The sequence below is a fragment of the Palaemon carinicauda genome, chromosome 41, assembly GCF_036898095.1.
Source record: "Palaemon carinicauda isolate YSFRI2023 chromosome 41, ASM3689809v2, whole genome shotgun sequence".
In the NCBI taxonomy this organism is placed as follows: Eukaryota; Metazoa; Arthropoda; class Malacostraca; order Decapoda; family Palaemonidae; genus Palaemon; species Palaemon carinicauda.
Window position 1 is genome coordinate 13,979,899 of NC_090765.1, and position 6,407 is coordinate 13,986,305.

Here is a 6,407-nt window from a genome sequence, read left to right on the forward strand (position 1 = left end):
CGCCACGGCATCTCATTTCTAGAAACCAGCGTGCTTTTCCCAGTATCAAGTAATCCTTTCCAGCTCTTTACACAAGCTTAAAATCCCTGCGAGTTTCATTACTTTACGAGTAAAATTGAGGCCGTATGGTTGATGGCCGGAATTTGACCTTCACCTTGGACCAGACATTGTCTTTTAACGTTAAGTATTTATTGGCGTGGATTTCATACCCTCAAATATAAACCAATTTTGAAGTCTCTGTGACAACGATGTCCAAGCTTATGGCTGATTACATGAATCACACATTTTGCTTGACCGTGAACTTGACCTTTGACCTTCCAAACTTTAATTATTTCCAGCTTTTTGCATATTATGCAAAATTGTGGCAAGGAAGATGTTCACCAACACACATAAGGGTGAAAACATAACACCCTTCCAACTTCGTTGGCGGAGGTGGTAATAATAATAATAATAATAATAATAATAATAATAAAAATTTACGTACTTGTATGCATTTATATAAAGCGTAAACATACTTACATCTATTGTCTGTATACATACATACACACCTATTATACACATACTAATTGTAACATATACAGTATTTTGGGACTTTCACATAGCAAAACTGTAAAATTCATTAACAAAGTTTTCTTAGATCATCCTCATACCCATTTCAACATGCCGCTCAGGAATACTTATGAATGGAGCACTTAAATTAATAAAGAAAGCTATGACAAGTTTCAGGGAGTACTGAATCTTACTTAAGGCCAAAAGACTCATAAAGCCAAAATTAACCCCCAACCAATTTGAATCCCTAAAAGCAATTTGCTCAGGCGAGCTGCTCTTCTAAAAACAAGAGCACAGCTCAAACGTGGAAATTCTGATCGAGCGGGATAACTTTCGAGTGTAGAATCAAACTATTAACTACATAATATACTTCTGCCCAGCCTTTGCCGCTTCGTTCTTCCTTCTGTTATTTAGTAGGCAATGATTTCTGCTATAATTCATAGGAATTTACCAAGATATAAAATAATTATGAATGAGAAAATACATTTCAGGATTAGCGCGTATTTCCGGACCTATAAAATCAAGGTCTATGTATAAAATACTCCATATTTCAAACACCAAAAAAATGCGAAGTCTTCAAATTGTCTGAGAAAATATTCCATATTCTTCGAATTGGGGGTCCATTGTATTCATAAAAAAATCGACACAATTAACTGACAGTTGACCGATTAAAAAAAAAAAAAAAAAAAAAAAAAAAAAAACTGCCTTGCTCAAATAAAGGGACAATCAAATTGGAAAAAACAGAAATTCTGATAAGAAATATAGAGGTTTGTATTACTGTAGCGCTGTTATATCTACACATAAAGTTTTCTCAGCTTTATCAGTATTAAAAACATACTAAAGAACTGAATTCTTGCCTGAATTTTAAGGACTTTCAAATTAAAGTGACCAAAATAACTTGTCTTTGTCTCTTTAGTTCCCTTAAAATATGGGTATTTTGCAGACACAACCTCACATTTTCTATTTTAGGAAAATATTTACTTATTCAAAATGAGTAGCCTGTATATAATGGTAGGAGGTATGGAAATATACACTTGAGAGAGAGAGAGAGAGAGAGAGAGAGAGAGAGAGAGAGACCCATTCCCCCTCATAATGGGTGGCTACCGGGAAATGATAACATAAGTCACATATACATCCATAGGAATTTTAAAGACAAAAGCTCATGAGCAGTCCGTCTAATACCCCAACAAGAACCGAGTAGATCGCCATATCTCGCACACACCCATACTTCCCAGATATTCAGGTCTTCCTTTCTAATATGCTTTTCGTGTTATTTACCCAACGCTTAAAAGCCATTCCTCTCTTCTCATTTCCAGGACATTGGATATCAGGCTGCTCATTAACAGATTTTTAACTATCTTTGAACATGACCAAAGCACTTCCAAATACAGCTCCATCTTTCCGCCCAATTTTTTTTTCTTATCTTTTTAATTTCCGTAGCCACCCGTTGAGATACTACCGCTAGAGAGTTTGGGGTCTTTTGACTGGCAAGACAGTACTACATTGGATCCTTCTCTCTGGTTACGGTTCATTTTCCCTTTGCCTACACACACAGTGAATAGTCTGGTCTATTCTTTACATATTCTCCTCTGTCCTCATACACCTGATAACACAAACAATTCTTCTTCACTCAAGGAGCTACTGCACTGTAATTATTCTGTGGCCACTTTCCTCTGGGTAAGGGTAGAAGAGACTCTTTAGCTATGGCAAGCAGCTCTTCTAGGAGAAGGACACTCCAAAATCAAACCATTGTTCTCTAGTCTTGGGTAGTGCCATAACCTCTGTACCATGGTCTTCCATTGCCTTGGGTTAGAGTTCTCTTGCTTAGGGTACACTCGAGCACACACTGTTATCTTATTTGTTTTCCTCTTGTTTTGTTGAAGATTGTGTATTTTTATAGATGTTTATTTTAATGTTGTTACTCTAATTAAAACATTTAATTTCCTTTTTTTCTTTCCTCGCTGGGCTATTTTATCTATTGGAGCCCCTGGCCTTATAGCATCCTGCTTTTCCAACTAGAGTTGTAGTTTAGCAAGTAATAATAATAATAATAATAATAATAATAATAATAATAATAATATCTCAGCTCATTAATTCCTCTCTCACATACATACATACACATACATATATAAATATACATATATATATATATATATATATATTATATATATATACATACATATATATATATACATTATATATATATATATATATATATTTATATATATATATAAATATATATATATATATATATTTGTAGATATATATATATATATAATATATATATATATATTTATATATATATAAATATATATATATATATATATATATATTTATATCTATATATACATTATATATATATATATATATGTATATATATACATATATATATACATACATATATATATATATATATATGTATATATATACATATATATATACATACATACATATATATATATATATATATATGTATATATATACATATATATATACATACATATATATATATATATATATCATATATCTTATATATACATACTTGTGTCATGGTGTCAAAACCTACAGCCCAGTAAAGTCAATTTTAAAATTACTTCTGGCTCGACAACTATGAAGTAGAATAGAATCTCTATGAATCCGCAAAAAGATTATGAATAAAAATACATATTGATTGATTGATTGATTTAAAGTTTTCAGGCATCCTGACATAAAAATACATATACAATATCCGAAATTCATTAACATAAAATCTAATACCCTAAATGTAAAATATCAGAGCAGAACTCGGTGTGTATTTTTGTTATTATTACCTTATTCACGGAAGTTTACTGTTCATTATCTATTGTGATTCAACATTTGTTAATACGAATTAACATTTAAATAGATACTATAGTCGATTTCACTTTCAAAAACTAAAAAACCGCCAAAATTTCATTCCCTAAAGTGGCATACTTGATGCAATTTTTGAAGAATTTGTGGACAAAGGAAAAATAAAAACAAAATAATAGTTTCAAAAGACTAAACAAAAACATAAGATAAAACTACTCACCAACAGCTAGCAGAAGGCAAAGGCCGGTGACAAACAACACCTTTCGGTGTATAGAAGCCATAATGCCGTTTCTAAATTCCTTATTTCTGATCGAGACCAAGAACTTTATTTAAAAAAATCACTAATTTAGATTAAAAAATTAAAAGATTTCTAGACTAAGGCCAGTCATGGGTGCAAGCTGTTTAGGCGCCCAAACACAGGCTCGTTCGACCTCGCCGATTGTAAATGTGCCTTCTGGGTTCTGGTCAAAGTGTTGTAGATTCAATGCCTGGAGACTGCTCCAGAATTGCCAACAGGAGCCGAGTTACAAACACACGTCAAAATACAATAAGCAACGTTCCATTCAAACAATGAGGCGGGATAATCATTAATAATTGCTTTCAATCAGTTAAAATATCTTGACAATCGAAACATAAACCCTCTGAGAGAAATTAAATAATGTTAAATTATTATCTACTGTTGGTACGTCGTTGACAAGGGTGACAAAACGCTATTGCTGGTTGCCGTGACTGCAACTCCCTGTTATTCTAACAAACCTGAAATAATACCACTCCCTCCCCCTCCAGCCAAATGGTTTCAACGCTTATATATATAATGGTTACTATAATATTTATAGCATATTATTATAAAACTATGAATTATGCGTGGATGGATTGATTGATTGATTAACAATAATAATAATAATAATAGTAATAATAATAATAATAATTATTATTATTAATATTATTATTATTATCATTATTATCATAGCTCTTGTAGTAATGAATAAAAACATGAAAAAAAAAATTGAAATCCTTGGCAAACCTTAAATGACTCATAAAACCGTCAACTTGAGTCTACGCCACACACACACAAAAGACATTTAATTACATCCAATATTACCACCAATAGGAGAATGTAGGAAGTCTAACTACATACAGTATATTGATCGCAATCTCCTCATTACTAACGAGGGGGAAAGCATTCATTCTTGGGATTGTCACCTAATCACCAATATATATATATATATATATATATGTATGTATGTATGTATGTATGTATATATATATATATATATATACATACATACATACATACATACATACATACATACATATATATATATATATATATACATACATACATACATACATACATACATACATACATACATACATACATACATACATACATATATATATATATATATACATACATATATATATATATATATACATACATATATATATATATATATACATACATATATATATATATATATACATACATATATATATATATATACATACATATATATATATATATATATACATACATACATACATACATACATATATATATATATATATACATACATACATACATACATATATATATATATATATATACAGTGGAACCTCTACATACGATTGCCTTTACATACGATTGTTCCAACATGCGAAGTAAAATTCTATCAAATTTTCGTCTCAACACCCGAAATCATGCTCCAATATCAGAGTAGATCTTGTTTACGCCGATAGACGACAGTACGTCGGAGGGACGCCATCGAGCATCGAGTCGGTCAGATATTTGTCCTCGTGCGCATCGTGTGATTGTCCTCTGTTCTGTCTGTTATTAACAGTGCTTATTACCTTCCTTTTCTCAAGTTTCATTTTTTATTTTACGTATAATCATGGGTCCTAACAAGCTTAGTTTTGGTACAGGTATTAGTAGTGGTGAAAAAAGGAAGAAAGCAATGCTTTCATTAGAAATGAAGCAAGAAATTATAGAAAAACATGAGCAGGGTATGCGTGTGAGTGATCTGGCTAAACAATATGGCCGAAATATGTCTATGATCTCGACAATCATCAAGCATAAGGAAGCCATTAAAGCAGTCAAACCATCGAAGGGGATCAAAGTGAAGCAAAGAAAACTAAGATTGAATTGAAGTGAAAGTGATGAAAATTAAAATTCAAAAAGAAAAATGTAAAAAAAAATATATATAAATATTGAAAATAAATAAATATGACAAATTCGTAGATAATTTTAATTTTTCCTAACTATACAAACCTTAGCTATCTAATATGAGTAATTACTTTCGGCATAGCTGAAATGACAAGACATTAGATTTTTAACGAGGGTTTACTGCCCCACCCCGCTAGTTAGTGGGGGGGGGGGGTAGGGAGAGGTAGCTTGTTACCCGGCCCCCTCACACACACCTGTGATTTAGCTCACTTTGCTTAGAGGTAGGACTTTTCCCGGGGGACAGGGCTGGCGGGCAGGTTTGATTAAATGGCTAAGGTTTGTATAGTTAGGAAAAATACAAATTACCTACGAATTTGTCATTTGTTCCGTAACTGAAATACAAACCATGCCATTTAATATGGGTGACTCACCCCTTATGAAGGGTGGTAAGTCCCGGCCATTACTGGCTTTGGCTTTTGCCCGGGGACTCAATATTTGAGTGTGTCAATACTCAGTAATAAGGAGTCCCTGCACCTCGCTAGCATCTTGCTGTGCAAGTGCTGCGGCCTACATAAGCTGTGTGTGAAGGTATGCAGTGTGACTCGTCCTAGGAAGTTGACCTGGAGTTCTTTAGATGGAACTCAAGGCTAAGACTCTCCCAATACCACCTCGTCAGGGTATGGGGACGTGACAGTATTAACTTAATACTAGGAGCACAAGGAAACATGGTTTACCTGCAGTGGTTCGAGGTCAGCTGTGCAGAGAACCCAGGATGCTGCTTTCTCCAAGAGAGAGGAGGATGAAGAAAAGAATAAGGGCCAGACAAACCTTTTCATTCATGCAGACTAAGACTGGATAACAATGC

At 32.8% G+C, this 6,407-nt stretch overlaps 1 pseudogene; it reads right to left on the bottom strand.

Annotated features, from left to right (window-relative positions):
* Positions 1–3,739, bottom strand: part of LOC137632237 (mucin-21-like) — a 200,600-nt pseudogene extending 196,861 nt beyond the window's left edge.
* Between the last annotated feature and the right edge of the window lie 2,668 nt (positions 3,740–6,407).